Below are 13,232 nucleotides of genomic sequence, written 5' to 3'. Positions count from 1 at the left end.
GTTTGGTCACTTCCCTTTCTGACCTTTTTTCATTGAAGAAATATGCTACTTTTGCTTTTTAACTCATTGAATTTGATTCAGTAAATGTGACTTGGTTTATCAGAGTTTACCTATCAGCCTATCACTACAGAAATTTGATGGTCACATACAAAACTATGCCTTCGCCACTCCATGACCAGGTGTTGAGTTTTTGGACCAACAAATCTTTTGAAATTTTACTATTGTGAATTGTCCCTTTATTTTTCTTGAATTTATTTAGTTTAACGCTATATCAAAAAACCAAACAAAAAAAACACAGACATAAATGAGTTGAAGGGGAAAAAAGGGAAAGTAAGCCTTAAGAAAATGAGTCAAATACAAATGGGGAAAATGTTTACAAGGCCGCTAGACTTTGATAGAAAAAATTTTTTTTTTACTAAAGTTTACGATGTGTAAATTATAGTATGACTACACCTGCATTCTACATGTTAATTCATCATTTTGGAAGAGAATTTTCATGTGAACAGGAAGATCAAATGTTAGATATGAAATAAAGAAATGCAATGTTCGATTTCTACAATTCTTTTTTTGGATGATTTCTAATCTCATAAGCATTCTTGCATTGCCAAAAAGATTTGAAAAAATAAAAAAGGATCGATAGGGTAGTAAGGAAAAAGATAAAACAAAACTATATTGAAAAGTATGGAGAGAAAAACCAAACCCACACAAAAATTTAAGCCACCGTCAGAATACAAGAAAGATATTTTGTCTTGTAATTTCCCTTAAATAACAATATATGGAGCCATCCCTTTTATTTTCCATTGGATCATGCAACGGAACATGATAAACACATTATGGCAATTTTTAGTGGTGGAAGATGTCAAACCACTAGGCCAACCTGTACGTAATCATGGGACATGGCACAAATAGGGCTGAATTGCATTGCATGTCCTAAATCATTTGCACTAAATTCTAATTTCTTGGGACCCAAATTCATCATCATCTTAGTCTTTACCACAATTTAATTGAAGGGACCCTCTCTGTTGCCACTCTCTCACGCGAACATCTATACCTTTAAAGGGTCCCTTAACGGGGGCCCTATTCAACGTTGGAGCTTTATACATGATTGAATAAGTGGAGAAAACGACATTATTGACACACAAGTAGAATTTAACCCTTTTCTATATATTAAAAAAAAGGAAGTAATTATTGTGACAACCATTATTATTTCCTTTGAAAATTTTGACATATTTATAGCATCGACAGAACTAGAAAATTCAATTAGAGGGAACGAGTTTTAACATACATATCAGAAGTAATGTGTACATCAATATAGTGCTTTCGAAATTTTGTAAGGGTAAAAATTTAAATTTACAAAGAACTTATTTTTGAACTTCTTAAATTTCTAAGGGAGGAAAATCCAATTTTTAAAAAATTGGGGTTGGGGGGGACCCTTCTCTGCCCGTCTCTAGTTCCATCCTTGATTTATAACAGTTCAATATTTGAATTACCTTTATCTCTTGCCCCTTTCTTTGCTTTATGTTAATGAAGCCATCTCTATCTTTTCCTTTCCTTCTCATGAAACCAAGTTGGCAACTATCCCTACAATCACAAATTGACATCACATAACCATGAGCATCCACAAATTTAAAGTTAATAATGTTTTACAAGGAATTCGTTTACAAATGTCATTTTCTGTTGTTTGTCTTGAGGAATAAAGACCACAGGAATTAAGGCACCAAGAACTTATCTTGATTTAATATAATAAGATCGAACAAGCTAGAGATATTAGCCATCTCGTCCGGATTTGGCTGCTTTCTTTTGTACCATGGAATTACTCAAATTCTTACCCCCCCCCCCCCCCCCCAAAAAAATGAAATTATTTAAGACACAGGCTTTGTATAATCACTGCAAACAGAAAAATTAGGTGCAATTTTAATAGTACGTAACCCTGTGTTCTAAACACCTTTTTTAGCAACTTAATTTTAAGTCTCGACAATTAATTGACATTTTGAACATTTGAAGTTTCTTTAGAGTGTAGAATCAACCATCCAAATTGTCCACAAGTACAATTATGGTGCTGCAAAATGGATTATTATCTTTACGAAAATTTGTGTAAATGTAAGGTAATGCAATACATGTGAAAAAAGTCCATTAATCCCTTCAAAAGATTCTTGAAGAATGTTCAAATATAATTTTTAGTAATATGATCTTTTTTTATTTTTATTTTTTGGCAATTTGGACTTAAATTGCATGGCTTCAAATTCCTGTGGTTGCATGCATGTGTATGAGAAGATAGACACAGAAATATGCTTAATTTTCTTATAGCTAGAATTTGTCTTTTGTGCTTGAGTGGTCGGGAATTTAACCAAAAGGGAGGACCTACCATACCAAGACAACAATTTTGGCTTAAAAAAAAAAAATCGGAGTTGTTTATGTGAACCATCCTGTTCCACAAAATTTATATTGGGCTCCATTTTGATTTTGATTTTTTTTTTTGGCAGTATGCTTCTATGTAACAATATTATTATAACAGTGTTTTTGGATAAATATGTATGTGAAATTAAAAAAAATATTAAAAAATGTACTTGGAATTTTTTAAAAGCATGCTATGGAGAAAAATCTACTTTTTCATGGTTTTCTTTCCCATTTGGGTTGAAATAATCTCAGAACCATTCATATATAGCACTTAAAATTATTGTATATAACCATATATACACTTAATTACAAGCTTGATAAATGTACGAGTAATTCTCCTTCTAAAAATGCTTTTCCAGCTCTGAAATTCCTAGCCTGGGCACCTTATTGATTAGTTGAAACAGTTTGTAGCATTCTTAAATTTCAATTCAAATGGAGGAATCCATTTTCTTTTTCTTTTTTTTTTTTGTTTTGCATATTTTCAAGTTTAATGATACTCTTTGCTTGTAAAAGATATGTAGCTTGAATGCTTATTATTGTGACCTTTTTAGATAATAATTTTTGAACTTTTTCTTTTCTTTTTTTTTGGGTTTGACATTATCCAATTATAAAATATTTTACACCGATCGAGGATCCTTTTTGGAGATTTTGCTGTCTTCCTATGAGGCCATAATACAAATATTTGAAGCCCAGAAGATGGCTTTAACGCAGACATTTCTCACTTTTAGCCGAAAAAAAAAACCCATGCAATTGTATATTGGAACACCGAAAGGCATCTTAATCATTTGCTACACACACATAACACGCAGTATCTGCAGGCTATATATCACCAATATAATAGGGTAAATTAATATATTCTTCTATTACCTATGTATATTACTGTTTTTGGATTGTTTTTAGACTGAAATTAGCTTTTTATATTTGGAACAAAAATTCTTTAATTTCCTGGGGAAAAATTAGAAATTTTAATCTTCCCCATGTTTGCTGCCTGCTGATCGACAAAACAAGAAAGATGGTATCCACAAAAAGGCATTTACTTGCAGATGGTTTTGACCACCGAAATTTTTGTGAAAAAAAATATACTGTAACGATTTGATGTATGTGAGATAAAAGGATAATTCATAAATGTGTTCATGGAAAATATAAATATTTTTTGAGAGAAAATGGCAATTTAAACAATGCTAATTTGATAATTTTTTTTTTAAATTTGAGGCAATGTTTGATTTATCTATAATACCAAGTACAATTTAGTTTTGTTGGGTTGGGTTCATGAATGAGAGGAACCATCTAAAATCTAACAAACAGAACGTGCAAATTATAAAAAAGCCTAAATAAAGCCAAATATGTAAATCTTTTCGCTTGTGGCATACCTTTCGGTGGTCAAAACCATCTGCAAGTAAATGCCTTTTTGTGGATACCATCTTTCTTGTTTTGTCGATCAGCAGGCAGCAAACATGGGGAAGATTAAAATTTCTAATTAAATAAATTTCATCTTTCATGCTGATATAGTGAACTCTTTGCCGACAGTAATTGCTTGCTCAAAACAAAAGTCACACATAAATACGAAAACTTAGTGGACTAAAAGTTGTGGACACTCCTTTGAAAGCAACTCTAAGATACAACAGCAGAAATAAGATCATTATAATTATAGAATGAAAAAAATGCATCCAACTTGATTATTGTCAAGGAGCGGGAAAGGATAGAGATAGATGGATCATTAGTGTACATAAATGTTGTTTTCATTAGGATAAGATAAAATGACATTCTTGGATTGCAACATACAATTGAATTAAAGCAAGACTATGATATTTTGAGATTTAAATATGTTGAGATTTAAATGAACTTGTCAGACCGACAATCTGAATTATCATATAATGCTTTTACAAAAAAAAAATTAATTGTCCCACCTAACACCAAGGTATGTTCTCAGCTAGGGGGGAGGGTTAGGTTGGGTGGTACGGGGGGAGGGAGTGTAAGCAAGAGCTCTCGGGTTCGAGTCCTCCCGCTTACACAAAAAAATAAAAAAAAAGGTATGTTCTCAGGTAACTTTTGGCATGCCAATAGTTCCTTGCCTCCTTTCTTTTATTTTTTTTTAATCCCATTTCCAGCCCCTTGTAACTCTAGCAAACAGTTTTAGAAAATTTTTTCTCCCCCTCTTACAAATGGAAACTCTCAAATCAAATTGCTAGTAGACTTTGGGAATATCAACGGTTTCTTTCCTTTTTTTTTTTAGTAAGTTTTTTTATACATTATCAGTGGACAATTATTTTTATATTAGCAGGTTTGGATCATGCCACATAATATGAATTCAAATTTAAAATTCAAATAATGCACATGTGACATATATCCATAGCTATTAGTATTAAAAAATCGCTACGATGTTAGTGCATAAAAAGTTAACTCTTTTTTTTTCTGAAGACTAGAAATAGCTATGAGTTCAGTTATTTATATTAAAATTTAGTTAGTTTGTAAGCTAATCCTTGTGACGAGCGAAAAAAAGAATCAAGAAACAATTGATTTGCCCAAAAATATTTGAAAACTCATAATATTTCGATTGTGACTTTTCGTAGAAAATTTTTGCGTTTTTCATGAACACATTTTTTAATCACTTTTTTACCTCATATACATTAAATCGCTACAGTATATTTTTCTACAGAAAAATTCTAAAAAAGCAACCCAAACGTGCATAGTAAAATTTCATTTAGTATGTCAGTTTGAATTTCCAATATCGTTAATGTATTTCTCATTGTTTGTAACAAGTGGTTCTGATTGATTTATTCTAAAAAATAAAAAGAAATTTGGTCAATCTTTTGAAGAATCAAACATTAAAAAGGGAAAAAATAAAAAAAATCGTCAAAATTCCTCCATCACTAAAGTCACTTTCAATGTCAATGTGCAGAAAATTACATCAACTCAATGACTAAAAACCAGATACTAGCCTGCAATCCTATTATGTCTAACCTCATGACTAGTTACCATTTACAAAACGCTTTGTCCCCGCTCCAATGTTAATCATGAATTCAATCGCTTTGATTTCGCAAATATTTGCAGTAGACGTACTGTAATATGATAAATAGGTATAGCAATAGCATTAAACTAAACTACAAAAACTAAGTGACATGAAAGCAAGAAACAAATTAGCCTAGGCTTTTGTTAATAGATGTCATGAGCATTTGTAAGTTTCTTTTTATATAGTTTCATTATTATCCTTATTGCCTATGGCACGCTGACTAATTTAACTACGTTAAGCCTTTGGTATCACTGAGCAATTTAACTGTGTAACAAAGATAAATAGCTGTGTTGGTGATATAAATATGGACATTAAAACTATTTTAAAACTGACAAAATATATTAATTGAATGTTAGTCAGAATACAATGCTAATCACATGAATTCTACCCACAAATTTTTCAGGGATATAAGAAGTTAAAAAATCTCTTGGAATTTTTATTATAGCACACAGGAAATTTATTTATGTAGTTATGAGAATTTCAAAATTGTTGGAGTAGTCAACCACCTATGCATAAAGCAGCTATCATCCATCCCAACCATTGCCCAAATGCATCAACTAAACTCATGATTGTCTCCATTTTGCCTAAGACATTCATAAGCAAAAACTTAACTAAGAACAAGAAAATCTGGTACTTTTTTTTTACAACAATCATACCCTTATATACATTAATTTGATTTATAATAGAGTATACAATTTGGCCGAGGTAGTAGAAAAACTTTGTTCCACTTGCGGATTATATACAAACCCAAAGTATGATATGTTCGTAATGAAAGTTCCTAGACCATTTACCAAGGACATGAAGGTAATGACCAACGGAGTTATTTTCCATACTTATTTGATCCAAAATGTTAGAGATGATGTTCTAATCTTACATGGCAATTTTAGAGCCTGGATATATTTATTGAAAAACCGAGAAAAGATGGTGAAGTCCTATGCAATTACATGCAGAGCAAATAAAGCTTTAGTATAATTGGAGTTCTCCTACGCTCTAAATTGTTAGCTTTTGTTAGAGTGCATTTTTATAGGATTTCACTAAGAGGCTGTGATTTATTCTTGTTAAGCAGATTAAGCGAGCTAATATTCAATCACCAAGATAAGATTTTGACTTATGAAAAGGTTCCTCATTTGGTCCACTATCACATGATTGTTGGCTAGTAGGTATATATACTTTTCTTCCATTTATCAGCCATGTGCCTATTTCCACACATTTATATAAAAGATCCATATTAATTTTCTCAAGTAGACAGCAAGGTTGCATTTAGTATAGACTTTACCATTCTTATATTGTTTTGTGCTTTATCCAAGAAAGCAACTAATGAAAAAAAAAATTCTTTTTTCTTTTTCCCAAGGATTGATGCTTTGAAGTTCCCACCAAAAAAAAAAATTACCATCTTGCATATGTCCAAAAATGTCAAAACCTGACCAAATTTTGTAATCATATTTTCTGTTTTGACATGTTATTCTACTCCACATCGTCCATCAAATTTGGAACATTTTGCACTAAACCAAACTGGTGAATTAGGTAAGCAATCAATTCCCCATTAGCTCCTAAGATCACCTCATCAAAGTCCAGGAAGAAGTTTAGATTGGAAAGGAATGGCCTAATCTCACTACGTTAGCTTTCTTTTAATATCCTAATTAATATACATGCAATAAACTCGCTCACATTTGGTATACTGCATAGATGAGTCTTTTTTGAATGCTCATATAACCAAACGTATGATAATCTTAAAAGATTAATTAGACTTAACAAGTTGACAAAAATTAATTCTTAAATAGATAATCTATTGAAAATAATTAACTATCAAACTAACATGTGGTTAGTGGATTTTGCAAGAATTCCAGTTTTTGTCAAAACTTAAGCCTCACTCAACTCAAATGGTGCCCGTGTTATTGACCAGAAAAAGAAAAAATGGTGCTGGTGGGGTCTTTTCGATTCACAGGTTCTATGCAGAATTTCACTTTATTCAAGCTTTCTATGGCTAAAGCTGTAGGGTTCACGAGTTTTGCTTTGACTTAATACAGTTTTAGAGGCTCTGAATTTACGGGTACCAAAAATACTTGATTGTAGGATTTGCGGATCAGTTCTTTGTGAATTTTGTGAAGAAAAACATGTCTGGATTGTGGTTTTCAGCAGAAAAAATTTTTACGTTTTTCGTAAATATATTTTTCAATTACCTTTGTACCTTACATGCATCAAATCGCTACAGTATGTTTTTCGATAAAAATTCCTAAAAATAGCAATCCAAACACCGTAATTTTCCAATCACTCTTTTATCACATACATCAAATCGTTACAATATATTTTTCTATAAAAAAAACTCCTAAAAAAACAAACAGTTCATTGTTAGCTCTTGTTCATTTCCTACTCCAGTGTTAAAAAATCGTTTAAAGTTAATATTTTGGAATTGTGAATAATATTCACGCAAATAGCTTTGGCTGGATGCTGGTGAAGTATAGTCTAGTCTCTTATTTTGTAATCAGCGGATAAGAGCAGTAGAGAAATAACACAAACTAATTAATGATCTTGCTTACATAGAAAGAAACAAAAAACTATGACTATAATCAAAGTATAATAGTCTCAAAATACACCAAATGAAATCATCTCAAAATTCACGTAATCATGTTTTCTTGAACATCTTTTTATCTTTTTTACGTATTATTTTTTTATTTCATATACATCATATTACAATATTATAATAAAAAACATTTTTAAATAATGAGATATCCAACCTCTTTTAGAAATCTAAAGGTAGATTCATTGTGGCCCATGGATGGCAATTGTCCAAACTCCAAAGGACCACATGAATTGTGCTTTTAAATGCCACCAAACTTTAAGGCTTTTATTCTTTGCCAACGTGTGCTCAAAGGATAAACACCTTAAATTTAGCTCTACACGTTTTAATATCTTATACACCCAAAAAAAAAAAAAAAAAAAAAAAGGCGCCGCTTTTTTCCCTTGGATTTAAGCCTTTAGGCCTTTAAGTCATCTCATTACGTGGCAATGTATATCTGGTCAAACGCGTCAGAGATGAAAAAGCTGACTCATCACACGGATCACTCTGCTGACACGTGTACCAGGTATTACTGGACCCCACCAGAGCTCTGGTCCACCACACACCCAGTATACTTTCTCCCTGCTTGCTGCCTCTGTTCTTAATGTTGATTGCCGATATTGCCCATCGCAATTGCTTAATATATCTGTTCTACCATTATTTTCTACGCGGGCTTTTCCTCCGCCCTATGGATGGCAAGTATCTAGTGCCAATCCCACGGTAAATTTTTTTTTTTGGGTCAAAAAATTCCCATGGTAATTGCCAAGGTCTAAAGTTGTTAATTTATCATTTGAGTCCTAACAATTTTTTCCTTTCTTATTAGTCCTAATTGAAAAATAGGTTCTTGTTCTTTTTGGCCTCGGGGCATGCCAAAAATAAAATATAAAAAAAAAGGGTTGAAGGCTTTGAAATTGAAGAGAATTAACAAAATAAATCTAAAATTAACTTCAGTCACCCCCTCTTTCTTTTAGAAAATGACCTTCTTGAGAGTGAGTCCATTCAATTGTGGAAATTGTATAGGTCAGACTCATTATTAAATGATTTTTTTCATTTTTCTTCTTTATATTTAAACGTTAAGAATCACGAGTTATTTCTTTATAATTTTGAGAGTTACACTCTTTCAATGGATTTTATTTTTTCAATGCGAGAGAGAAACCACAGAACAAGGGAAATTAGAAATATGGGAACTCGAACCCCATCCCTACAAACTCTAGAAAACTTTTAGAGTTTTACCAGTCTTCATTTAGCTAATCCCTATGATTTGTGATAAAAGTTCAAACTAAGCATCTTTCAAGTGTGATTATCTCAAAATATCGATTAATTCATGCATGTGCTCAAATATATTAACATAGGGAGCAAAGCTTAACTAAAAGTTCATGATAAATAGATTTTTATTGTTTAAATACTACATTAAAAAAATGATTGTCAACACTTTAACTTTCAAAGTTATAAACCACTCTTTCAAATCTATCCTTGTTTTATTCCTTATCTAAAACTTTTAGGTGTATATCTACCCCTAATTTACAGATACTTTCCCTTATTATTGTCATGCTACCATGATCCATACTACTTATAACTGAAGAAAAACAATTAATTGTAGAAGAATACGATGATCCATACTACTTATAACTGAAGAAAAACAATTAATTGTAGAAGAATACAAAAAGAAAAATAATCTCACAATATACATTTCAGATGTGACATCTAGCAAAAAATTTGGTTTAGTTGCTGGCTGGTTTCATTTAAAGACAAATTATTATCTGCAACTTTTCAATCAACTTGAGAGCATGCTTGAGCATGTTGGCACAAAAATTCAACGCTTACACGAGAAAGTTGGAAGCAATGATTAATTACAACAACTAATTCTTGCAACGGTAAACCAATTTCTTTATTTCCTCGAAAATGAAGAAAAGAAAACCATTTTTTTTTGTGTGTGGCAACATTGTCAAAGACAAAGAAAAAAGTGCACAAAAGTACATAGAATGCAAGATTTATGGGAAATCTTATCACGGGAAATTTTAACATCCGGACCTACACAATAATAATATCTTTTTCTTCCTCGCATTCTACATATCTTGAGGAAGATTTCCAACTGCAGTAAGTTATTCAGCATAATCAATTCAGTGCTTGACATGGTCAATAACAGTAACCGATGTTGCAGAAGATGTTAAAGTTGCATACCTAACTTTTTGACATTTAATCTTCCATATTAATGTTGGCTTCAGTACAAGGAATTTTTTTTTTTTTTTGATAATTCAGTAAAAGGACTTAAAAGTGTATTTATACTTAGACCATGGTCCATTCTTTAGCAACTACTAGACAAACTTGTTCAAACTGTTTGGCAAGTGAGTTTGGCAACTACTTAAGTCTAATATATACTAATAATAAACATGGCAAAACAATAATTATTTGTAGACTGAAAATTTTGTGAGATGCCGCATTTTTTGGATTGTGATTTTTCGCAGAAAATTTTTTTCATTTTTCGCAAACATGTTTTTGAATTACCTTTTTTACCTCACATACATCAAAAAGTTACAATACATTTTTCTACAAAAATTCCTAAAAATAGCAATTCAAATGAGAAGATTTCAAACTAGTCAGGATTATAAACGTTCTAGGCTCAATTTCTGTGAAGGTTGAGGCCTGAGAAATTAGAAGTTCTAAACTCAAATCCCCTTATCCTCTTCTTGTTTCTTAAATCCCATCATTCCCTTGTTGGAAAAAAAAAATTTTAAAAGAAAGAGTTCCATTTTTGTGTGTATGTTGCAAGAATAATTATCTAATTGTCATTTTTGTGAGTGATGCTAACCATCAAAAAAGAAAAAGCCTTTAGCAAATTCATGCTTTGTCTAGGTTTTGTAATAAAACTCTTAATTGCCTTTGGAAAAATAAAAAGATAAACATGCAGTTTGGACAAAAATTACTCATCCTAACGCTAGAATAGACTGTTAACATGTTCTTCAACAATATACATATACATATACTCTGTGTGTGTGTGTTGGGGGGGGGGGTGTTAGCTCTGACAAATGATCTGCTAATAAAAATCATTAACAAGGAGAATATTCCTTAAAACAAGGTAAATGAGTCTTACAAACTAAATTAACCTCGGTAGGCTAGCATGATGCCTTTGGTTGAAACAAAATTTTCTTACATCAATGGCGAATATTTGCTAGAACTGCTAATACCTTTCTTGGAAGACTATTTGATGCTTTGAATTTGCCATTCACATTTATATTTTTTTTATTTTGTAGAAGATCTCCAATATTCAAGCCAGTGAGGTCAAGACTCAGGTACAAAGTACCATAACCAAGGCAGCAACACCCACAAATTACAATGCACCTTGGGATTTTAACACAGATCTTGCTTCCCAGACAGTAATTGGCTAAACACCTTTCCCCAAAAAAAGAAAAAAAAAAAGGTTATTGGTTAAATAAAGCATTGTTATGGGCGCATGTTAGTCAAAGTCCCCGGAATCAGATTAATGTGCGCTTATCAACCGTTCAGCTGATCTTTCCCATGCAAGCACATTTTCCCGTGATTAAGCCAACCATCCTTGCGAAATCTTTACAGAACTTCACTGAACTAATAAGGAAAATTAGACCTCATTTAACAGTTGACGTAGACTTTGTGGTCACCAAATAATCACAATTATCTTTGTGATATCACATGACATCAGTCGTCATCCGATGGACTTTTTGGAAAAGCTTTTTTTAATCCGTGTCTATTATTATTAGTACGTCTGTATCACACCCATCCAATTAATATTATAATTCTTTCTTACATTTATATTTTTTTATTTAAATCTTTTTTTTTATAAAATTAACACCTGAATGCCATCGTAACGTGTTCATTATATTCATTAGATGAACCTCCCTTAGAATTCCATTATCTTCACCTTACTTTTCCCTATATTTTCTTATCCCAATAGCAACTACATTAACCTAATTTGCGACTCCACCTATGGACCATATGATACAAGTAAAACCTCATAGCATAAGGGAGACAAAAAAAAAATAACGTTGGATAATGCAAATTATACTAGCATAATTACTTGGCAAATCGAGAACAAAACACAAGGGGGACCTTTGTCTTTTACTCAATAACCAACTGTGAATATTGAGCAACATAAATGGAATGAATTTTTTGGTCCTAATAATTTTTTCCCTCAATAATCTTAAGGTAATAAACTTTGAATAGTTTCTCAATGTAAAAATAGATTTTAGTGTTCCTAAATCAATACCCATCACAGTTTTGTTTACATCAATGCAACAACACATAATCGATATCCTCAAGGGTCAACCTCATAAATTTTATTCCGAAATTTACCAATGGAGAGTGATTTTTTATTTAATCTTATTAATAGTTTACCGTTAGTTTCCCGTTAATAATTATTATTTTTTTCTACTACCAAACCATTTAAAATAATTTTTGTGGCACAGTGGGATAATGGGTTTAAAAAAAAAAAAGGAAAAAGACAACGGCCCCTCGTTTGACGGACGTTACCAAGATAGACGGTGATGGCACTTCTTCTGTTGGATCCGAATCGAGCCCCAAATTAACGGCGTCAGAATCGGAGAGTGTTACCACGGGACCCACGTGGAAACGGCTAGTAGTCTGACGTGGAGAACATTCTGACACGTCATCAGTCGCACGACAAAATAGTAAGTACGATCCTACGAACTCCTCAGTCCTAACTAACGGTTTATTTTTCAATGAATTTAATATTACCAGAACTCGCCACGTAGGATAAAACGCGTCACTTTCCACGCTCCTGTACACGCGTTGCTCGTTGGCTGGAGCGTTTTCCACTTTTTCTCGTCGTTCCATTAAATGCCCTTTGCCTCTGTTTCCAGTAAAATGGCTTTGACGGCAGGGCAAATCTGTAGTTTTATTTAAAAGATGAGGTTACTTTTAGTATAAGGCGCACTAAGCCAAAATAGGGCGGCTCCTGGGCCGTTACCAGCTGTCCATTCCTTCAAGCTTTTTCTGGTTGGATGGATTTTGCTTTTACTATTTTTATGTAGGTTTATGAATTTTGGGTAATGCTTATGATTTTCAAAAAGCAGTAATAATAATGTGAGAAAAGGTGACCATCTTTCTATTTCAAAAGTCATTTTCTAACTTGGTGCTTGGCCCTATTATTGCTTTATTTCTTGTTGGTGTTAGTCCCACTTTGCCCATATGTTCTCAAATAAATATAACTCTATGCTGCCCAGTCTTTTCTATCTGTATTTTAACAGGAAAAAGAAAATGGAGATTTGAACTCAA

This window comes from Coffea arabica, chromosome 11c (assembly GCF_036785885.1).
Source record: "Coffea arabica cultivar ET-39 chromosome 11c, Coffea Arabica ET-39 HiFi, whole genome shotgun sequence".
Lineage (NCBI taxonomy): Eukaryota > Viridiplantae > Streptophyta > Magnoliopsida > Gentianales > Rubiaceae > Coffea > Coffea arabica.
The sequence above is the reverse complement of the archived record's forward strand: the minus strand, read 5'-3'. Positions refer to the sequence as shown.